Below are 25614 nucleotides of genomic sequence, written 5' to 3'. Positions count from 1 at the left end.
AACAGGATGCCAGGTCACCTCAAAAGCAATATCTTTGAGTATTTCGCAAATGTACGAAATAAATATAAAAAAGAGGGAAATGTAAATGAGGGTGACGGAGGACTACTTTGAGGCGAGTAGGTAATGCTGCAGCTATTCATCACGATGGAGAAAGAAAGCACCCGCGTCCGTTCTTAGCATATTCTAATGAAGGCCATCATGCAAATGAGCGTGACCTTTTCTGGGCTTTTTATATTCAAGTTCACATTCAATGGAGAAATGTGTACATATGCTAGGCAAAGCAAGCGGACGCAGAAGCGTGCACTCCCGGAATTATATCGAGGCATAACAAATACTCTCCCCCTCTTTAGCTGAAACACCATAGTGACTAATTACAGCAATCAATGAGAGTACAAACACAGCGAGCTACAGCTGTGAGAGAGGCAGGCCTGTCTGTTAGAACCGGGTCGAGTGATTTCACTTCGCCCGGGATTTCGAGAACTGGCAGGATGTTGACGAGTCAGATATGACAGGGCTGTCTTTCTCTGGCCTTCTTCTCGTGCAAGCAGGAAGGCCGTCAAACAAATAAATAAATAAACACCCAGACCCAACTGCCAGTAGAGTGTAATTGACAGCGAAAGTTACATACCCTTACAATGACTTTGAACTTTTCCGCTTGTAAAGATTAGGCATAAATATTGAAATATTGAAATGAAAGATGCCCTGCTTACATAGATGGAGCTGAAAGATGGAGGAAGAGGAGGTGGATGGAGGGCTGGCGGTGGGGGGGTGGGGTGCTGGTTTAGTATCTCCTGTGCATCAGTAAGCAGACCGGGCCTCCTCTCTGCACAGACAGTTATGGATAGGAAACATTATCAGCCATGGTAATTAAAGGCAAAACTTATACATGCTGGGAGGGTGGAGGGGGGGCGTCACACACACCCACCATTTATCACACACACTGGCTCTGGCAGAGAGCAGATGAGGTGGACCGCTCCACCTCTACAAGCTTTAACACGCTTGCGCTGGTGGAATGCTTAGGAGGTTTTTGCCCCGTGATGTGATCCTGAGAAACAGAACTCACGTTAGCATGAAAAACTAGTTGTAAATACAATTAAATGGCAATGCAGAGGAGACAATGCGTTTGGCTTTTGAATAATTGCATAGACACAGAAAAGAAAAGGCACGTATAAGATCTGTTAAATATCTAACAGTTTTTTTTTTAGGCAACAATTAGATTAAATGGTGAGCAAATACAGATTTTTCTTCAGAGGAAAAGACTGGTAATCTCACATACTTCTCCTCTAGAGTTTAATAATGTTGCAAACTCTGAACAAATTTCGTCTTAAGGAGCGTTTCCATTACCCTTCAAATTGCATGAATTGAAATTGTGAATATGCCTAATGCAAGCGCGTCAATTTCGCAAAAACGCACGTATGTCACAAAAAAAAATTTACGCTCGCATGAGGTGGATTTTCAGGCAATCTTTCAAAATCCCACCAAAATCCATTGCCATGACTTGTCGCAATAAAAAGTTATGTTTTAGTCGCATAACACTGGTTAATGGAAATGCCATCATTTCGCAATATTTTTTTATCAACGTTTATAAAATATCACCAAAGTTTTGTGCAAATTTGTAATGGAATAGCGCCTTTAGATTGCAATATAAATCAGCAGTTCTCTACCGGGGACACATTAGGGGGCCTCAGCAAACTTCCAGGGGGCCACAGGATGAATTAAATTAATAAATTATTATTGTTTTATTTGTATTTTTTAAAACGAAAATTAAAATTCTAAAAAAATAAATAACATCAAAACAAAAACTACAATCATACTATTTCCCTTTCAAAAAAATACTGTTCTTTTTGAAGAACATTGAGAACAGTTCTTTAAACAGTTATTGAACATGTTTAATTATCAATATTCTCTTCATGTTAATTAAAAAAGAATTGAAGAATTGAAAACAAGCAGTTTTTCATAATTGAAAGGTATGTAGATTTATCAGGGTAGATAATTGAGAACAAAAAGGGTAATATCATAGACTACAAGTAACAAATCTTGAAAACCACTGAAATTAATTCAATAATTTCTCATAAAAAAAAATTCTGAGACCATTTTATATGGGCATTTATTGCAAGTCTCATTGTTTAATTTTCCCCCTAAAGAATCACTAGAGAATTCAAAAATAAAAACAAAAAAAACAAAAACATGGAAGGAAGGTGATGCATCTTTATGATGGCCAGCCTCAGAACTCTTTATTTGCTAACTTCTTGCAAACTCTATTGTCTCTCTACCTCCTTTAATATAGTATATGTGCAAAGGTATATCCACTGCTAAGCTTTACTGCACTCTTCTCTTGAGTGTTCAGTATTTGACCTGGAAGTCTGGGATGGTACTGCACAAAGCGCAAGGTCTGCACATGCTCCTCTATGCCAGGCCTCTTATGCGACTCAATTCCCACATCTCCTGATACTCACATTAAACATGCATGCACACTTATCCTGCTGCATTACAGTGCTTAGGCTTGCTTTAATTTTAATATACTATTAATGTTTTACATCAACATTCTGTAGATGTTAAAATACTGCAATTATATATAGTGGGTTACACATGCAACACATTAAAGTTGAGCCCGGACAGAAGTTGAGTCTGGACCCGCAATACACAGTCATGGGAGCAGAGTAAAGCGTATATACATGAGAATGATGGGGAAAAGGGCAACCAAGGATCATGATGCCCTGTGTGTATGTGTGTCAGCCCTGAGATAAAGCACCACTCTGGCACACTTCGCGTCATGGAGAGCGACATCTCCAGCCTGCCAGGACCAGTCAGCACCAGCACTGTCACAAACACACACAATCACACATGCTCTCTGGGTTTCTCGCTCTCTCACTCACACACACGTCTACAGGAGTCCTGCAGATACCGACACTGTGCTGGAACAGCAGGAATCCAGCACATCACATTACCATCAAAACCTGCACTGCCGAGACAGGTCGCTGTCATTCACTGTGACATACACACAGGAAGAAAGAAAGAAAGAAAGAAAGAAAGAAAGAAAGAAAGAAAGAAAGAAAGAAAGAAAGAAAGAGGACAGGACAGGACAGGACAGGACAGGACAGGAAAGGACAGGAAAGGAAAGGAAAGGAAAGGAAAGGAAAGGAAAGGAAAGGAAAGGAAAGGAAAGGAAAGGACATGACAGGAAAAGGAAAGGAAAAGGAAAAGGAAAGGAAAGGAATGTAACACATACACAATATATGGAAGGAAAAAAGAAAGAAAGGAAAGAATAAGAAAGGAACACAACCAGAGAGATAGGAACATAGATATGAAGGAAAACAGACAGACAGCAAAGGAAATGAGAAAGAAAGGATTAAAGACCGACAGAAAGAAAGGAAGGATCAGACAGAAAGAAAGATGGAACAGACATAAAAACAAGAATGAAAGAACATAGACCGGAAGGAAGGGAGTCAGAAATAAGTAAGGCAAAGGGAAGGAAAATAGACAAAAAGGAAGGTAGAAATACATACAGAAAGGAATATAGACAGATCAGAAAGTAAGGAAAGGAAAGGGAGGAATAGTCAGACAGACAGAAAAGAAGAAAGGAAGCAATACATTTCCATTTGAAATGTTCTGAAAGGGCCTAAAAGCCCAGTTTTGATTTGGTCTCTAATAACAAGAACACATTCCAGCCATTGAGGGCTTACAAGGACAGCGGCTGGGATGTAGAAGGACAAGAGAGCACAAGTGCTGTTGATTGAAACATCGATGTTACCCTGCAAATGATCACACTACATAAAACTTTTACAAGTAAAGGGCCATTTGGGACCCATCACACACACATGCATATGGAAAGTGAGATGGCAAGCACTGAGTGGTAGAAAGCAAACTGAAGCGAGAGAACGTGAGAGGAAGAGATGGCGAGACTGATAGGCGCTGATCTTCATGATAAGCACTCCTGACAACTTGTGAGCGGTTTGCTGGTAGGACACTAATTGCCAGTGAAAGGTGACCGGGAGAGAGGCAAAGCAGCTCAGCTCAGATAGGCCTCTCGCCTCGGTCCGACATGATACCCTACGACAGCACACATCCTCCGATCAAAAACCCAACACACACACTTGACACCAACCCATCACTCTCCGCAAAAACGGCACACTGATACTCCCCTGGCACCCGGCGAAAAAAGAGAGGGAGGGCGAGAGGCGAGGAGACGAGTATGAGAGAGATGAATAGTATTGACAGGTAGCCCACGGTGGTGAGGTTGAAGCTGCCTGGGAAGAAAAAGGAAGGTGAGACCCATGAACTGAGCGCCACTTAACTGGCCAAGACTCAACCTTTTCCACTCTTCTTCAGAATAACGTACAGAAGCCAGAGGAACACGCTGCATTCACGTGAGTGAAAGAACTACGGGTAATAACGTGACGATTCAAAAATTAGTGGTGCTTGCTGAGGACTTTTATACTGTCCTATATGACAAAAGCATTTTTTAAAAGGGAGAATAAAGTTATGACATATTGAGCATCACTGTTTAATAAGCATTTTATAAGAATGAGCTTGTCAAGAATAAAGCATTATAAGATTTAAGTGACATTTTAAGAATAATTAAAGTATTATGAGGTCAATTTAGTAACATGACTATGATTGCTTGTTTTTTTTAAATTGCAAATAAAGTTAGTTATGAAAATAAATTAAAATTAGTATAAAAATAAAATATAACCATATACAACTTAAGCAAACTTAAAGCAAACAATACACAACCACCTAGCAATTCCCTAGCAACCAATCAGAACACCTTAGCAAGTGCATGGAAACATACTAGCAACCACCCACACATTATTGTTTCTTCAGAACACGTGCATATCTGCATGTGTGACTTCCTTTCGTACACTTACTGTACAGTGGGTGTATTAGTTTCATGAAATTCAGGAGCAATATTTGCAGTTTTGGCAGGGACTCTCAGGTCAGAGCTCTGAGAGCGATTAGCGTCTGGACGAGAACGAGACATTTCGTCTGGCTGTGTTCTCCGAATCCTCTCCCTGGGCTCGTGAAACAATGCTGTTGAACTATACCACACATACAGAGCGACAGTGTGAGAGAACTGGCTGTAAAAATATTCCTGGCACCATACATCACCAGCGCAGGACAATTTGCAGCTTATGTGGAAAAACAGGTTAGTTATGGAGGTAAGAGAGGTGAAGACAGCAGCAGAGAGAGAGAGAAAGAAGGATGGAAGAGGTGAATTTATTATGGTCCAACAGTTTGGCCATAACTCCTGCGGAGAGGCAGATGTCGGGATGGCGACAGCAGTGCTAGTGGACAGTGGCCACAGGAGGATAGCGACGCGTGAAAACCAAAGTAATGGTTAGCCGTGCTAGCGTGTGTCATAGGTAATCAATGCGGGAGGGAAGTACAGGGTTACAGGGAAAATAAAATGGTCTGGTAGAGTTGCATCAGAGCTGACAGCTCTCCAATAAGAAGATACTTGCTCCTCCCCTCCATCCCATGATCACAGTCCAATCCCATCCAGACCTCCTGGGGAAAAGAAAGTGTTAGGCCTTCACTTTCTGACCTTTTAACCTTCACTCATCATCATTTCTTCTATACCTTCGAACTCATTTTCCTCACGTTCCTTCATTTTCTTGTCTAAATGGACCCTTTTCACATTTACTGGGTAAACTTCTGTAGAAGTGAATGGGACCTGCAACAAGTATAACTTTTGTGTTTGCTCCAACAGTAACAGAAAAAAATCCTCAAAAGCGTTTCTATGGCTTTACAAATTAAAAACAAATATTGAGAAATTCATTGTGGTAGACAAAAAAAAAAGTATGAAAATAAAAGTTTGCAAATTTGCTGTTTTTATTAGAAATCCTTAAGCATTGGAGTTTGTTTTAAAAGTCAGTTTTATTCATTTATATTTATTTTAATTGTCATTTCTATGTAATTATTTGTGAAATTCACTAGCAATTTCTTAGTGAAAACAGTTTCAAAACTATTTTTTTTTTGTATAAATGTACATGTAAAAATATTTTCCAAGTTTTAAATAAAACAAAGGTTATTAAAGTACATTTAACAAGAAATTTATATTTCATTCTACTTTAAAATTCCACATTTAATTTAATATGTTACTGAGTTCCTTAATTATTGGTGATACTAACAATTTCTTAGTGAAAACCTGTTTATTAGAGTACATTTAGCAAGAAATTAATATTACAATTGTTTTACTTCCAAATGTCACATTTAGTTCAATTGCAGCTTCTTAATTACCTTTAATAACTTTTACAATTTCTTAGTAAAAACTGTTTCAAAGCTATTTTAGCATGAATTTCCATATAAAAATGGAAATTCTGCAAGAAATTAATGTTCCAGTCTTTCTACGTTCAAATTTCACAAGAAATTTAACGTAACATATCTTATTTTATTGTGATATTTTTGGTGATATTTAATAAAAATGTATTTTTTCAATGTAAATATACACTGAACATCAAAAATATTTTTCAAAGTTGCAAATAAAACAAAGATTAAACAAAAACCTACTATTTTAGTCTTTCTGCTTCAAAATATATATTTTTTGCCATTACTTCTGAATTATTTGTGAAATGTGTTAGCCATTTCTGAGTGAAAATCACTTCTACGTCCATTTTTTTCACTGTACACGTTTTTGTTTGTCTTTTTAATAAAAAATGTACAAAACTTTGCTAGGTTCAGATGTTAACAACTGTGGAAACGCAACATTAGAGTCGATGAACATGCAATCTAAATGCGTCCTGACGAGACACTCCTTTACCGCTAATGCACCGCAGTCCGTCCGGGCCATCCTTTGTGGCCTAATCCACCTGGCGCATCTGCAGCAGAGAATCTTCCAGAAGTCTCTCTCTTCCCTCTGTCTCTCTATTGATCTGGCTGGTGTGTGGAAGCTGGATCTCTTTACAGTGTGGTGCCAGACTGTTGGAGCCAGTGCTCTGGATGTCTGCTCTCACTAGGACTGATGACGACACCCTGAGGATCCTCTCCACATGGACCTGAAATAATAAAACCCCGCTCGCGCCCTCCATCACCCTCTCAGCTGTCGATACATGTGCTGCACACGCTGAAATATGCGAGGACATCATGCCCGCACATGAGGAGACTGTGATGGTATTTATGTCGCGTGGCTGGAATACAAAAAGCCTGTTTGTGAATGTCAGTTGCAAAATTGCTTTTTTGATGCTTCAATTTATAAATGAAAACACGTAAGAAGGCCTGAGATCAGTCAGAGGTTGCTATAACCGATCATGTTATTCATTCCAGAGGGCTAAAATAAATCTGACTGAACAGATGAGACAGCTAATGACTGCAAAAGGGTTCGCAGTTTTTAAATTTAGGAGTGCCATAATAATAAGATGATGAGTGTTGGGAAGCAACGAAAATACAAAACTACATTTTAGAATAGCTCAGAAGTAGCTCTCTCTAGCTCTCTCTCTCTCTCTCTCTCTCTCTCTCTCTCTCTCTCTCTCTCTCTCTCTCTCTCTCTCTGGATAGATGTGAGAATTATGATTTATTTTAGCAAGTCATTTTGTTCAGATAATTCATTTTAGCGAACTGGAAAAAAAATTTTCATTTACATAATCATTTATTATTACTCAGTTGTGCAAAGTGGTGTTTTTCTTCCTTTAATGTAAATATTTACATTAAAAGAAGAAAATAAAATATGATGCAAATAAATGAATTTATTAAAATTATTAAATTATTTAAATATGTGAACTTTTATTCATTTAATTGTATATTATATATATATAATATATTTAAATTAGATTTATTACAATTATTAAATTATTTAAATCTTTTTTTTTTTCATTTCATTTAGCTAATTATTATATATATATATATATATATATATATATATATATATATAAATATATTTCATTTTCAGTATAGGTTTTTGTAGATAGTGGGATGAATAGAAATATATAAAGTATTGTTATACATACATTATATATTTAAATTCATTTTATTTTGAGGTGGACACAAGCACATCCTTTCAGACTTCGTCTCATGAGCATATGTGTGCGGTCAGCACACAAAGTAAGAATTGAATGACAGATCTGCACAGAAAACACTGCCATTTATCTCCTAAAAGTGAGAGATTACTCCTCTTACAGTGACGCAAGGGATCCTAAGGGATACTAGACTGTTGTCCATTAACTTCCTCTAGGCAATTCATTTCTAAGAGTAGCTACAAGGATTTTTTTCAGTAAATAAATAAAAGGGCCCCAAAAAGCTCACATCGAAATCAATTTCCAGGTGCTGTATAAATGAATGTGCGCTTCCTCATCGACTTAAAAAAAAAAAAGAAAAGAAAGAATACTTGATTCTTCTGTTTAAACAGAAAAACAGTTCAGAAGTGTCAAGTGTCAGAGTAATTAAAAAGAGAACTCTGGCCCTCTCCTCGGGTGAGAATCGCTGAAGACATTAAGTTAACAAAAGCACGGGGCAAATAAGAGTCAAGGGAGAAGTGACAGTTATCTGCTAAATTCATAAATGTGGCTTTTTGTATAACGGTAATCATCATCCCTCATGCTGTCATTTTCCATTTTAATTGCTCGCCTCAGTGCTTTGGCTCAGGGAAGCCATTGGAACCCCACAGAGTGCAGTACAGAGCTCGAGAAAAGGAGCGAGAAAAAGAAAGAAAACATACAGGGCCCTCCAATCTGACTGCTCCAGTTTAGGTTACTGCCATGTGAGCATCTGACAGGTTAATTTTTTGCAATTAGACTGTTCCGAGAGCGTACAGAACAGGTGAGGTCTTCATCGAAACGCATAAAAACGAACGCCGAATTACGCGAAAGACAAATATTCTGAACACGAGCTATAAAGTTTGCCCAACAGGCGAGCAGCAATGTACGATGTATGTGCTTGCATCTTGGAGCCCTTTTCTAAACTCATAGCTTTCCTGCCACAGAACATGGACTCCTGATTATAGAGAAAAATGGGAGGGAGGAAGAAGAGCGTAGCGAAATGTAAAAGCATAACAGGATAAAAATCAAGTCGCGAGGCTAAGCTAACATGGTGAGCAGCCTTTCTCATAGTCGCCATGTCGTATATATTTTATAAGACATCAAAAGAAGCCAGCGAGACTTCTTTAGATTTCATCCTAATCTCATGCTGTTATCTCTTTCCTCTTCATCCAAAACCAGCTCATATTTCACCCGCGGTATCTTGTTATTTCTATAATCTTGTTCCTGCCCATGATAGATTTCTTAGAGCAGAGCATTTATCACGAGCTTTCAGAAATGAACTTAAGTTTTGCTGTGTCTTAAGTGCGAGTTTGTGGGCTGAATTTAAGGGACAGTAATGTTATTGAGAAGTATTGGTGAGTTTTAGAGGTTTCCGCGCTGTTGTGTTCGGAGGACACGAGCCGTTTAAAAAAAAAGACGGAGAGAGCAGAGCTTCAAACTGTGATAAGAAAAACAACATTTCAGCCGCTTGCTCCTTCATGCCCACCATTACACCATGTTTTTTGTATTAAAAATTCCTTATCCATAGTTGACTTACTGAATTATCAACATCACGATTAATCAAATCAAGCGATAAAAACAGCAAAAAGCCTCTGTGACAAGGAAACATTTCTACAAGGGTTTTGGTAACTGAAGTAAAGGATAATGGATGTCGAGCTGTTTAATTATTAGAAAAATAATGCACACCTGAAGCGGTGACGTGGCCAAGACACGAAGCAGGTTTCAAAATTTACAAGAGCAATCCCTGAATTTAGACTTCAAAAGTCAATGCTCGGAGAGAGATACCTGCTTTGCACTCTTCACTACTCTCTTCGATCACTTAAAATGTCTACATCAACATCTGGGGGCAGTGTCTTTCTTTCTCTCTCTCTCTCTCTCTCTCGCTCTCTCTGCTGGAGTGTTTTTATCAGAGGGTCTGTTTTAAATGTTGCTGACAGCTTCTGCCTCCCTCTCAGTGTAATTATAGGCAGAGGCTGAGGCAGGGCTGGATGTAGCCAGGCCTGTGTAATGGGGATAATTAACTTACCCTCATCACCCCACTTCAAAGGCCTGCTACAGAAAGAGAGAGAGAGAGAAAGAGACGGAGACACTCAGGGGTGGATTGTATCAGCTACTGCGAGAAGGCCCCCTGAAGCCCCCTGGTGTCTAGAACCTTAAAAAGGGAAAAACAGATATCTTAGACAAATGAAGGTGCCGCCCATAAACATGCACAGGGTTGACACAGCACTCAGCAAATCCAAAGACTCACAAGCGCATGAAGGTCCCCTCCCTTTTCTTCCTCCTAAGAAGCAGGTAATTGCTGTTGTTAACACCGTCTCTGCTTTTCCTACAGCTGAGTTTCTAGAGAGAAAAGATCTTTGACAGTGCCGACTTTAAATGCAAATACTTTCCTTGCACTTTCACCCTTTTTAGTATGTTTTAACATTGTTTTAACATTACTCAATCTATTACAAGCATATATTAGCATAAGGCTTTAGGTACCGCACGATTCAGTCTGATTTCGATTCAAGTCGAGATTCGACTCGGAAATTATTCCTGATTTATCTCAGCTTCTCAGCTTTTCAGCTCAAATCTCCAGAAAGTTAAGGTTGCTTGCATCGAAATACTGTAAAGATTGTGCATAAAATCAGGACATAAAATGACTTTGGTGACCCAGCAAATTGAATATAATAAGCAGGTCTAATAGTATAATAACTGCAGCTTTTGTTCTGTCTAAATGAAAAGCTGCATGCAAGCAACCTGCCTTTGTGAATGCACTGCTGTTTAAAAATCAGCGTTTTGTTCAGTTTGAAAGAATAATAAAACTAAAAGAATATAACTATAATAATAGTTTTATTTAGTAATTAAATAATTAAACTTTTTCATTAATATTATATTTAAAAAATAATTGAGCACCAAATTAGCATATCAGAATGATTTGCTAAGAATCATGTGACACTGAAGCCTGGAGTAATGACAATTAATTTCAGGAATCTTATTATTTTATTTTATTTATTTATTTTTGTTTGTTTGTTGTAACATTTACTTCCTTCAAATATACTTGCATTTTTTCTCTGCCGTGTGCTTTTCAACGAGATCTGTATTTCAGATTTCTGAATAAAAAAAATGAATACAAAATTTGATTTGATGAATGTCAGTTAATCGATTCATAATTACCTAATTATTACATCATTTATTTAATTATAATAATTTAGAATCTCAATGCATCAGAGAATTGATTCTCTCACTCCTGGTAAAAATGCACCTGGTTTCTCATTAAATTAGCTGACATGCTACAAAAAAGAAAATCACACCAGCAAAAACTGTTTTGTTGGGATATCCTTGCATACAGCTCATGTACAGACCCATAAACAAAAGCACCTATTTTCTGACACTTACTTAACACCTCTCACTGAACATGCATGTATGTGTGTTTAGTTACAAAACCCTGGGGGGATCAGAGGTGAAATGTAGACGCTTTGGGCATGAGTGCAATTCCGTACTCTTTGCCACATCTACTGCACAGTGTAAGGAGAGAAGCAAACGTTCAGCGGAAAAAAGAAACAAGGGAAAAAGCCCACCACCAGGCTGGACTGAAAAATCAAAGGAGGCATCAGACACAAAACCGGAGCCTTGTGAAGGCCTTAATTGCTAGAGGAATAACACTGGCTGAAATGTTATTACAAGCCTGGTGTTGATTTAAGACCCCGGTTATTATGGGCCAGTCTGGGTGGAGGTCTGAGTCTCTGACCCCCCCAGTGCTTTCATATAATGTCACCATGCATTTAAACTGAAAGAACCATGAGACCTTGGTCCTTACTTATTCTTCTGCACTAAATGAGAGGGGACCATCAATTTGCCACCCCTGTCATGAGACTAACTGCCATGCCACCATCGCCATGCCAACAGATGCTGATTATGACATCACACAAATAGCACTGACACCAATGGGACCAGAGTCCCAATCCGTAAAAGAAGCCAAAGAGAGGTTTCTTTGTCCAGATGCATCCATTTTTTCACAAGTTTGTCATGTCAATGGCCATTTAACTTTCTTAAAGGTGCAGTGCATTTGCATTGAATACTGCTTACATAAAAAAAGGTTCTTTAGTGGCATTGATGGTTCCATGAAGAACTTTGAACATCCATGGAACCTTTCAAATGCAGAAAAGGTTCTTTATAGGAGGAAAATATTTCTTTAGATTTTTTAAATGTTCTTCAAAATGGTTCATTCAAGAACTGCTCACTGAAAGGTTCTTCACTGTAAAACACCCGTTTGGAGCCTTTACTTTAAAGAGTGTACTTTATCTTGTTAACCTGTTATAATCGGTCAAGTTCCCCCACAGAATAAACAAAGAATGACTGAATGAAAATAATACAGTTATTAAGCATTGATAACAAAAAATTGCATAAGAATTATAAAATAATTAGCAGAATGTTTCAAATAGTTGTAGTCAGGGCATGAATATTATGAATATTATTTTATTATATTCATGAATATTAATTTCCTCATGTAATATTTGTTGAGTTTAAATGTGTAATAGTAAATTTTGCATTGTGATTGTTTTGTCTCGAGTTCTTCATAGCAATGCAGAATTTTAGGACAAGGCCAAAGGACAAAGGTGCAGTGCATAAATTTTCAATAGTATGCTGCAGGCCAAATCTGGAAAAACAATTAGCATTTTAGTACTTCCGCTTCCAATGTCCTAAAGTCAATGGGTTTTTTAGATAAATGCTATTCTAACTCAAACTTTTAGGGAATTTTTTGTCTAAATAAAGACTGAAAGAATCGTCAGAATGGTGATGATACTGAAGTCATGCATTGTTCATTTATAGCCTAAATTTACCTTTTTACTTCTGACGATTACATTTAGGCTTTAAAATTCATAAAGGTTGTGTTCATTTGTAAAGATTATCATGATGAAACAAACTTTTGTTGGTGACAGAGATTATTTTCTGCAATAGTCCTAAAACCAATGGAAAAATCTTGCATGATGCTTACTTCTGGGTTGGCCTTCAAATAGGTAATCACTACAGTATACTTTTTCCCACTTTATATTAGATGTCTTTAACTACTGTACTTACATAAAAAAATAAGTACAATGTACTTACTGTGTTCATTTTGTATTGCAAAACACTTTTCCCAATATTGAAGTGAGATTTGGGTAAGATTAGAGACAGGTTTGGTGGTATGGGTAGGTTTAAGGGTGAGTTTAAGGTGTCAGAGTACTTGTAAGAGTACACGCAGGCATTTCTTTAACACAAGTACAAATTAAGAACATATATGTACACATTGTGTATTTTTTCAAATTATGAATTTAAATGTAAGTACATAGTAGTTAAGGAGACCTAATATAAAGTGGGACCCAGCATTTTATTGTAAAACAATAAGTATATTCCCAAGAAAACAGTACAAACTGCGAGAACAATATTGATTCATCCAATAGTTTGAGTTAGGGGCCGGACTATCAGATTTTCTGACCAATAGCAGACAGGGAAACCTGTTTGGAAACAATCCTTAGTTTTGCAAACTTGTTTAATGGCACATCTCACCTTTGAACATCTAAATAAGCCTACAGGTTTTGTTTGTTTGTTTGTTTTGTTTTGTGTTTTTTGATGCCTTCTCTTAAACCCCTTAGGTTCCCACTAAACTTAATCCCCACAGAAAGAGTATACAGACCGGGAAAGTGGTAGTTTGGCTTACAGAACAGAAACGGTTAGGGATAGATGAAGCAAAATAAGGATCCGAGGAAGGGGTAAAAGAGAATAGAGGGAGGGGTATTGCGGTACAGGAGCGGTGTGACGGTGGTGACACTCTGCAAATCGTGTTAGACAGGGTAGGGCTCGGCTGAGCTGCAGCAGTGTGACGTGGGCTGATGCACCATGCCTGCCTGCGTTACTCTCGCCAGCGTGGCTGCATCTGTGCACTCTTTACCACAATGCATCCAGCAGCCAATCACTTCTTCCACTCTAATTAACAGCCATGTAAATCCACACCCAGGCCGGCCGAGCACGCACCGACAGCTAGCGCAGGAGGGGTGCGAGAGATGTCGAGGGATGGGGGCAGGGTGCCGTCCCAACAAAAACAGCATCTAACCCGAACCTGCGATCGTATCAGGGCGAGACCTCGACCCTATGGCCCCCCGCCTCTTCCCATTCTCCTCCTTCAGAAGAGTCTCTCACATTCAGTGTGCCACCAGCTCCGGCCTTCAACTCCCATCATGCTCATAGCTCCGGAGAAGGTCAGTGGGGTGGCGTCTGATTGGCCGAGATTCAGATATCCATGGCATATGGGAAGCATGACACACCTGAAGTGACAGGGCACGTCCTCTCGGCAGACACTAGGGCAGGAGGGATAAACAGATGAATGCATAAAAAGAGAGATGAACAGAACACACCCATCAGCCCCAATTGCACGTCACCCACTGTTGGGCGGAAACACAGCTGGCCAAGTCATGGTAAGTTGAAGAAACGTTGTCTCAACGCATCTCACCACACCTTCACTCCTCACACAGAACTTATGTGCCACATGTCAACTCTCTGGAGGCTTAAGCCCCTCTGAATGCATGTGTGTGTGTGTGTGTGTGTGTGTGTGTGTGTGGAGAGCGGTGAGGGAGGAGAACAGAAAACCCTTTTAAACAGATCCTTGAGAAAGTTTGTTTTATATTTAAACGAAGATTTTAACTACCATTTAAAGGTTTTGGGTGATAACGGTTTTATTTATGTATTTATTTTCTTTAAAAAAAAATAATAATAATTATATATATATATATATATATATATATATATATAGATAGATAGATAGATAGATAGATAGATAGATAGATAGATAGATATATAAATATATAGACATATAGATATAGATATAGATATTGCATAGAATGTTGTATTCATTAAAGAATCATGCAAAAAAAGTATCATAATTTCCACAAAAAAATTAATCAGCAACATTAATAAACTCTTTTGATAATATTTTAAAAAAGGTTCTTAAAGGGATAATTCAAATTTATGTCATTAATAACTCACGACATGAGAGTTATTAATGACATAATTTAGATTTTTGGGTGAACTATCCCTTTAACTTTTAAAATATATTAAAATAGAAATAAGTTATTTTAAATCATGATAAATGTTGACAATATTAATGTTTTTCTGTATCTTAATTAAATGCATTTTTTAATTTTATTTAAAATACTATAGCCTTGGTGAGCATGAGAGATGTCTTTTAAAAAAATTACTCAAACTTTTGTATGATAGTGAATACACATGGATGTATCCTACTATGATCTGCAAGTCAGTACAAAAAAACACTTTTATTATTACCAGCACAATAATTTGAGTGAAATCTATCTTTGTCGTCATTTTTGATGGCAGCAGCACTACAGCTGCATGATCAAGTTATCCAGTATAATTAAAAAAGGTATCACAAATTGCTTACATTTATTTAGTATACTAAAAATATTTTATATTTATACAGGTTTAAATGGAAATTTAAAAAGAGAAATAAAGTAAATTGATTACATCTGCTAAATCACTAAATGCAAATATATATATATATATATATATATATATATATATATATATATATATATATATATATATATATATATATATATAAAGCATTTTTCTCATGATCAGGTCCAACAAGTGCTAATCATCCATGTAAACAGTTTCAGTATTATTTAAATCCATTCAGGTTGCCCCACTTTATAAAACTTTTTGAGAAAATGACAGTAATAACGAATGAGTAGCTATGTCCAAACCTTTGACTGGTAGCAAATAAACACTGCAGCTAATGTGAAATTTATCGTGAGACTTCTGGGAAACAGCACATAGTGTAAACAGTGTTTTCAATAACCATAGACAGTGTAACAAATGACCCCAATCTGCTGAAATGCTTTGACACATTCAGTCTAAAGTTTTTCCATCCATGAAGCTGATATCCCGTTTGTGGAAATGAAGTCTTGAATCCCATGGCAACTGATTTTTACACACCGTAGTATTTTCCGTAATTATGAATCCTAACTTGCACTTGTACTGTCCCCTCTGCTTCTTTCATAACTTCTCATGGACAGAGCTGAAACTAAGGGATAGCATTACTCATAAAATCAGTCATTTTATTGGTTTATGGGCTTATCACTGAGCCAAAGTTTCCTGTAGTTCTTGAATGTGTGTTAAAATCAATATATAGCACACTGCAAGTCCAACATCAAATTATAAAGAGAGTGGGTAAGTTGGGTCATATCTTTAATCGATCAAATTGTGTCTAAACTGTTAAAAAGGGTTCAACATAGCTTCTAATATATATATATATATATATATATATATATATATATATATATATATATATATATATATATATATATATATATATTGATTAACACATTTTTTTAAGCAGAAAACTTTTTTGAATGCTAAATTGATTTTAATATCAAAGAAAGTTTATCCAGGTCAAAAAATATATATCTTGTTATGAGGAATACATGAACACGCATTCAAATATACTGAATATAAAACTTCTCCTGATTATTTATGAAAGGCTTTAGAATCTAATTGCACAGGAATAAATAGTTTTTCGCCCTCGTTTATGATCATATTTTTGTTTAGAATGTACATAGTTCACATATTTCCTAATGACCCATTTTACCCCTGACATGACTCAGCTTACCCTAAACCCTAGGGAGGCTTTTGATCACATTTCTACAGTTTTTGAAATCATGAAAGTTCAGGAAAACTCGGCACGGTTTACCCCACTCTCCCCTATTACGAACAAAAAAAAGACAGCACCCGGGCAGAAAGTGTGAAGTTAAATGCGAAAAGGAAGCCACAGTCATGCAGAATGACAGCACCAGCCCTTGCAGTGGAAAACCTGTTCCTGCGCTTTAGATCAAACCAAATCCATCATTTTTCCACGAGAAGAGTGCACAGCATCCGCTCACCCCCCTGCTATGACACACCAGCCACCAGGCAGCTCTATCAGTCCCTGATGTGGACAGACAGCCACAGAAAAAGGCCCTGAAAACACCCCTAGCACACTGTCACTTCTCCCAGCCTCATCTGTTCAACTAGAGCGATATGACGCCTTCTGTCCCTCTTTCTGCTCTTCTTCTCTGCTAGTTGTTTTCTCTTTTTCCTTTTCCCTTCACTCAGGCTTCTGGGGTCAACTAGTTCTGCTTTTGCTTCAGGTTTTATTGTATTGATCGAGCCGCCAGTGAACAATGACTGAAGTAAGTGGAGTGTAACTATGTTGGTCTAAAAGATGATGCTTTAATGTTTAAAGTGTTCTTGTCATCCAAAGACATTTGGGTCATTCTTCAAACCAGATGCCATTTGAGTCCCTCATTTGCATATGCGAATCTAACAAAGAGTAGCTTACAGTATGTCAACCACTGCTGTGTGCGAATAAAGACATTTAAAAACACACACATCTAAACCTCTTTCTTTCTTTATCTATATTTATTTATTGTTGTTTTTTCTATTCTTGCTATATAAGCAAATGCGCACATAAAATAAATAAATAAATAAATAATTATATATATATATATATATATATATATATATATATATATATATATATATATGAATTAAACATAATACAGTAATTATAATTAATTAAATATTATATTATTATATACAATTATAATATTTCAATTAATTATAAATGCATGCATATATGTACCACGTTATATATAACATTGAATTATTTTTAATTATTGTTGTTTTTCTGTTGTTGTTGTATTAGCAGATATGCACATTTTAATAAATAATATAGAGAAAATATAAATAATAGATATCATTTAAATTATAAATGAACTTGCACTATAAAATTGATTATAAATTAATTTATGGTGTTTGTAAAATTGTTTATATTTATATTTTTATATTAATAAATTATATTTAGATTTAGATTAACATTAAATATGAAAAGCTTAACAGTAACCCTAGAAGCATGGATTTAAAAATAAACCGTTTGGAATGAAACCATAAAACTGTCAACTATGATACTTACCTAATTATATCCCAAAATATTTAAAAATGAATTCATTTATCTTTATGTTGCTCAATGCATTTGCACTTCAGCAAAGTCAGTGTCAAATAATGTACAAAAATGTACTTTAAAAATTAATTGATCTATTCTAAAGTACAAAAAGTGAGCAGTTTCACAGAACACCATTTTGTGCTGATATTTTATACATTTTTTGACACAGGACTCCTCCACTTTGCTGTTCAAGCACCAAATCATGTAAAACAACGCAAAACAAAACATTAGATTTCAACATACAAATGCTAGTTTTAAAACCCCACCGAGCAAAGTACAGGTGAATACAAAAAAAAAATGTTTTAAGCAAATTGTCACATTATATAAAGTGAGTGTAAAAATGTTGTGCAGCCTGCAACCAAAACAGATTCATCACTGACGGCATGAAAAAATACTCTCTTCAGCACATTTTGGGGCACATGGCATAAAGTGTGTTAAAACTGAAAACTACGCTTGGAAATGCTTGAAAGCGGTATTGGATCACTGGCTTCCATTATTACCGTGACTTGCAGAAGTGGCACAAGCAGCTGAAATAAGCTACTTCAATTCTTTCACAAACTCTCTCTCTCTCTCTTTCTTTAACTTCAGAGGTAATAACATTGTTGGAGACAGATAGAGAAAACTAGGCTACAAAACTCAAAACGATAAAGTGTAACAGCATTATCAAAGCACAATCACACACAAAAAAAAAAAAAATCTAAGCAAAGGGAGAGAAAAAAAAAAACTGTCACGCGTCACCCGTAATCATTTTCAAACGGAACACAAAATTGTTCTCATCTTTTTCCCGAAGCACTGAATGAACGTCACCTAAAACGCCGCAAAAATCACAAAGTGCAAAAAATAAAGGCCAATTATGAGTAATTACGTCTTTTCATTTCCACCGTGATGAAATAAGTTGATTGGTTTTCAGACAGGTCTGGTCTAGCTCAACAGAGACGGCATGTCTGCAGCCAGTTAGCAGGGCACACGACGTACACGCCGGATCCCTCGCAGTGACGGAATCGGAGCTGTTGGCCATAAATCACGTTACGGTTATATTGGGAGGAGATGACAATGTGGCGGGAAAAACAACCATTCTCCATGACCCACATTAGAGATAAAATAAATAAACTCATGACTACTATACTCAGCACATATAAGTTGTTAGTGAACATACTGTCTGACATAAGATTAAAATCTAATGAAATCTTGTAAAACAAAGCCTAATATGATTTTTGTCTTCTAACAGATGTTTCTGAAATAGAAATGCAAAGTTACAATATGACAAATTAAACCAACACGATCTGTTTTATGGAGAAACATGGGAGCTAAGATTCACTCTTCAGGTTCCCATTTGCTGCGTTCTCATACACTTTTACAAAAGAAACCACACTTTTTGTGCTGTCAGGTCCCTCATTATGGGTTATGACAGGGGCAACTGGTCCAGATTGGGCCGTTTGGAACTCAGGGAATGTGTGTGGGTGTCTGGTTAAAATCACAGCCATCTGGGAATAATCTCAGGTGTGCAATACAGTGTTTGTGTCAAACAGTGAACCGTTTTAATTACATAATGATAATGGATTTGATTAACAGAAGCCATTAGAACATGTATAACATGTACATTTATTTGCATAATCTGGTGATTATCCTGCATCTTGTGTCATTAAATAAGGGCATGTTTTTCATAATACTAGCAGCAACGGGGAAGTAAAAATGTAAAAAAAGTGCATTTGCATTTAAGTGGATAAAGTGGCTATGGATAAAGTGTGGTCCATATTACAGTTTATACTGATCAACAATTGCTCACTTAAACAGAAAAACAAAAATGCTCATTATATCAAATTAGTATCTTGTAAACACAACTTTATTTTCAGGACTGAAAAAAAGTGCACCTGTGTTCAATATCAGGGGTTGGGGGCCTTAACAGGGGGACCATGGGAAATTTCAAGATGTAAAAAAAAATAATACATTTCATAAATAAATAAATGATATATATAAATAAATAAATAATAAATGACAAAAAGTAATTAGATTAAAATAATATTTTCCATATAACATATACACTTTTGTTAACAGGTTTCTTATTATCGGAACGCCTGATGATGATTATTTTAATTTTATTTTTTTTAGGATTCTTGGAAAGCAAGTTCTAGAGAACATCATTTATTTAAAACAGGTGTCTTTTTTTAACATTATAAATGTCTTTACTGTCACTTTTGATCAATTTAATGCTATCTATCTATGCTTGCTTTAGTGCATTGACTACGTAAATGCCAGCAATTAAAGCCATAAATAACAATCTCTTCAGAATTTTTCAATTACTTTTTGCTCACACAGTAAAAAGAGAAGAGTCTTAAAATATACACTTTCAAGAAGTGGGTCTTTCAAAAAGGTATAATCATATTTGGGGGTATATGAATCAATTGGTCGGTGGACTATAAGCGGCTATACGGGTAAGCGTAATGCACAGTATTTTTAAAGTTGTATTGTTTTCGAGTTGTCATGTTTTTTTCCAGGCACTTTTTCAATTACTCTGAATTTCCTATAGAGGCAGTACAGCTCCTAAATGTGGCTACAGTACTGCTGCTATAAAGTAAACACACACACACCAGACAGCCCAGATTTGAATCCGTAAGTTCAGATCATCACTACAATTAATCAGCGGCACTGTAGCGTCGCTCAGCTCTCCGCGTTCAGTCTGTAAACACACTCCCTCTCACGTGCAGCATGTAGTGTGATGACATAAACACACACAGTAGCCGGCCCAGCCCCATCAAACAGCAAGGGAAAGAGCCACAGAACGCAGCGCGAAAACCCCCCCAGAAAGAAACAGGTCAAGCACCCCTCTCACGCTGGCAATCAAAACAAGAGGCCTTCCACGGTCTCTCAGCATCTGTCTGTCTCCGGCCGCCTCCCCGCAAATGTAGACGTTACAACTAAACTACAGTTCCAATTCACCTGCCCGTTTGATGCTCTGCTCTCACACATGACAACACATTGATTTTACTTCTGCCGCCGCGCCGACGTCCGCCTGAAGAAATCCATTAGGCCGACACTTCTCGTTTCCCGTGACTGACAGGGTGGCAGGCCAATGCTTTCCACCCATGTATGTTTGACAGACAGCTCGACACTTAAACAAGCCCTCAAGTTGCTATAATAGTTTAAAACACTTTCAATTACCTGAGTCAAACAAATTCAGCCGGCCAAGCGCTTGGCTGCATCTCTGCAGGCTCGCCAGTCCCAGAGCCATTCAGAACCTGAGTGCACAGATATAAAGGGAAGTGCAGGGCCGTACCCGCCCGCAGCAGCTATATTTACCACATAAAACGTGTATCACATACTGTGAAATGCAGTTTTATATTTTTATACACTTCACAGTAGCGTATATTCGTCCTGTGTTGATTACTGTGAGGTCTTTATTGATTCAGGATTGTTGTGGTATGCGTATTTGGCTCTGTATATTATTCTTTAAAACAATCAAGCCATCATACTTAAATGCAAAAGAGACTGCTTTTGCAGTCTAGGCCGGAGCGGGAGAGAGAGAATTGCTTACATTACACCAAAACAGTGCAAATATTAAGGTCAGAGACATAAACAGCTCATAATAGTAATGCCACCAAATAATGATGTGCTGCATAATTTAGCCCACAACAAACGATTCCTCTCAAGGAGGCACTTCATATTTTTCTGCTTTCTGTCATTTTATTCCTAAACAAAACTGTGAATGTCCTTAATGGCCAAGGTCATCTCCCTGTAGGGATACCGGAGACAGGTTTTTGAGCTCGGTTGCTGGGCTTTCCTGTGTATTTTTATCTTGGCAGAATCAGTGAAAACGCAGCCTTGTCATAATCATTTAGCCAACAGCTAGCATACTAATAAAACCCTGCAAGGAAATGAATTAAAATAAGTACTTGATTAAGGGGACGCGCGTAGCAGAGGGTTTTTATATTTGGATGTGCGAATATTCATGTCTTTGATGGCCGTCCTCTATTTCTTTGACAAAAAGGGTCACAGTGAACTGTCTTAATGTTGTGTATTGTTGTGTCGTGTACAATATTTAACAATGTTATTGCTTTTACTATATTTTTGACCAACCCCAAACTTTTATAAAGAAGATGGTGATATTTTATTTTGCCTGCACAGATTTTTAATAATGCATTAAACATGGTTTGCTTCTGATATCAGGAAAGGAATTGAAATAAATACTTTATTAAGGTTATGTATGTAACTGAAGTGTTTTTGTATTTGTATTTGCAAATATTCATGGCTGTGATGGCCGTCCACTATTTCTTTGACAAAAAGTGTCTTAATGAATGCTGCGTGTGTATATATATATATATATATATATATATATATATATATATATATATATATATATATATATATACATATATATATATATATATATATAATTTTTTACAATATTTAATATTATTTCACTGTATTTGTGATCAAGTAAATGCAGCCTTGATGAGTATAAGGGAATTTTTCCAAAAACATTTCTAAAATTATACCAACCCTAAGCTACAAATATATATATTAGTAATACATTTGCTGTTAGTAATACATTTGCTGCAAAGGAGCAGAAGGTGGTGATATTTCACTATGCCTGAACAGATTTTTGATAATAGTGAATTAATAAAGTTTGCTTCTGGTATTCAGAAAAAGGAATTAAAATAAGTACTTGATTAGTGAAAGTTTTAATATCGGGATGCATGAATATTCATGGCCATCCTCTGTTTCTTTGATAAAAAGGGTCACTGTTACTTTCGGAGAAACTGCACTCGCAGTCTAAGTACAAAGTGCAAAAAAAAATGTGTTTTTCTTGAACGATACCATTAGTCGATGCAGGCTACACAATTATATGGCAAATATATTTGCGCTGGACCTAAACAAACTGAATTCCTCCGCATTTTTCCAAAAAGATCAAACTAAACTGAAAATGTTACTTGTGTGACTTGCAAACTCTATCTCTCTCTCTGAACATCGACGTCGCTTCATTTAAAAAAAAAAAGGGGAAGAAAAAAAGAGTGATAGCTCGAGGGAAATGAAGCAGTGAATGTTATAGTGTGCTATGGGCCCTGATGGCCTCAGTAAATGACATGGGCTGCTCAGTGGTGTGTGTTCTCCTCTCCCATCCCTGATGTAATGACCCGTCCACACTAATGCCTCCACAGGGCACTATGAGCACCTCCATCCCCCACCTGCACCTCTATAACTACCCCCACCTACTGCGTGCAGGAGCGGCTCCCACCGTCTCTACCGCTGGATGATTTCATTACCAGCAACTTTGCAATTCAGTGCTGAGTGTTTCTCCATAAATTCAAATTAGCCCCATTGAAATTATTTGGGGAAAGTTACACTTTTGAATGCAAATATTCAGCTTTATGTTTCCCTTGTCTTCAGGTAAGTGGCATACTGATTTATATACTGTTTCCGCAAAAAACAAGTAAAAAGAACGGACATTTTAGATTGGTGACGAACAGCGTATTTCAATAAGTGCAGTATTTGATTCCGTTACGTCCTGTTAATTTAATATATGTGAATGTTGATGTATGAGAAGAACTTTTAAAACAGAGCTGCCTGGTCTCTCCAGGTTTTCTGGCCTCTTATTAATATTCGTTTACTTTTATTTTTACTGTTTACAACCTTAAGCCCACAAAATAGATTTGGGGATCAAAAACCAAATCAGAATCAGATGCCAGTTGAACATTGGCACATATTTTCCCCCCAGTTTTAAGAGTCCCCCAGAAATATAAGACGCCAATTATCAAAACGGTGATGTAACCCTCTCTTTCATCCTTGATGTGTTCAAGCCGAGGAAAAAAGAATAAATGAGTGCAGGGGACGTGAAGGAGGGCCAAGGGTTGTGAAAACCAGGGGAAAACATCTTCCAGAGTCTGTTTTTCTCACACTCTTTCCCGTCAGCTTGCATGGCACCGTGGCGTAACACTGCACAGATATACAATTATCATTACATTTTATTATATGATTGCGAACATTTTGAAATTTGGGAAGGAAGAGCACTGACAGGTGTAGAGAAATAGAACAGATACACTCTCACGCCTAATACACACAAACACACACTTTAACTGTAAATCAGGACACAGTGAACAAATAAACGTTTGAAAAAAAAATGTAAACGATAACATAATTAATAATTAATCCTTAACTATATATGCTGCACATGCATACATAATATCACTGAAAATTGCTCTTGTTCAGTAATGAGTCGGTCAGCAACTGCCTAATTGATTCAGTTCAGAAAAGTATTCTTGAACTTGATTGAAACATTATCTTTTTGAATGATTCACCCAGCTCATAAGAGTCATTTATTAATGAATTATACTAGACTGGACATGGGTAACACTTTAGAATAAGGTTCCATTAGTTAATGTTAGTTAATGTATTAATTAACATGAACAAACAATGAATAATACATTTATTACTGTATTTCTTCATCTTCGTTAATGTTAGTTAATGAAAATACAGTTATTCATTGTTAGTTCATGGTAATTCACAGTGCATTAACTAATGTTAACAAGCACAACTTTTGATTTAAATAATGCATTAGTAAATGTTGAAATTAACATGAACTAAGACTTATAAATGCTGTAGAAGGATTGTTCTTGCTTAGTTCATGTTAACGAAAGTAGTTAACTAACATTAACTAATAAAACCTTATTCTAAAGTGTAACCTGGACATGTTATATCGTATGTCATCTTGCATGCAGCCTGTGAAGACACCACTATAAACCTCAACCACACCATTAAAGGAAAACATTATATGTGTGTGTGTGTGTGTGTGTGTGTATGTGTGTGTGTGTGTACTAATATTAAACCTTTTAACTGTCACCCAGCCCCTCAGTGGGACGCCTAAGTTTACTTCACTATATTACAATTAAATCCTGATCTAATCAAGACAAACTATATATAGTTGGAAAGGTCTAAGACTCCTAAATAGATATTTTACCAATCTTTTTTGTAAAAAAAAATATGTAGGAAAAGTAATAGATTAATTTACGGCTAGAGTCCACCCCAAAAATCTACATCATAACATGAGTTCTGACCTTTGCCAAAAAAAAAAGCCTCTGTTGCCTTTTTCTCTATTACATTTTAGAAATCATCAGAAATGATATATCACTTGAAAACATAAAATCTCAAAAATCATCCTTTGAAACCCACTTTAAATTCATACATTGCATTACCATGAAAATGGTACATCAAAATCATGTAACAAAATGTTTTCAGTCATGAATTATAAAGATTTAGGTTTGGATCATGCACTTTCAAGTCTATTTTCAAAAATGTGAGTTATATATATGTGTGTGTGTGTGTGTGTGTGTATATATGTATATGTGTATATATATACATATATATGTATATGTATATATATGTATGTATATGTATGTACATATAAATCTGGAAAAAAAATATGTACCACAAAAATATTAAGCAGCACTGTTTTCAACAGTGATAGTATTAAAATGTATCTTGAGCAGTAAAACAGTACATTAGAATGATTTCTAAAGGATCATGTGACACTAAAACTGGACTAATGGCTGCTGGAAATTCGGCTTTGCCACCACAGAAGTAAATTTAATTATTATTATTATTGATATTAAAATAGGAAACCATTTTTCTTAATTG

The 25614-nt window shown here is 36.5% G+C and overlaps 1 long non-coding RNA gene across 1 annotated transcript in view; it reads right to left on the bottom strand.

The window, feature by feature from the left end:
• Positions 1–710: 710 nt before the first annotated feature.
• Positions 711–25614, bottom strand: part of LOC113120099 (uncharacterized) — a 39829-nt gene continuing 14925 nt past the window's right edge. Inside the window, exons 3-4 of the long non-coding RNA XR_003294546.1 lie at positions 926–1045; positions 711–823 (exon numbers count right to left, since the gene is read on the bottom strand). This is a non-coding gene — a long non-coding RNA (uncharacterized LOC113120099). The remainder of the gene's footprint in view (positions 824–925; positions 1046–25614) is intronic.

Source organism: Carassius auratus, chromosome 19 (genome assembly GCF_003368295.1).
Source record: "Carassius auratus strain Wakin chromosome 19, ASM336829v1, whole genome shotgun sequence".
Taxonomy (NCBI): domain Eukaryota; kingdom Metazoa; phylum Chordata; class Actinopteri; order Cypriniformes; family Cyprinidae; genus Carassius; species Carassius auratus.
This window is presented reverse-complemented; position numbering and strand designations above follow the sequence as displayed.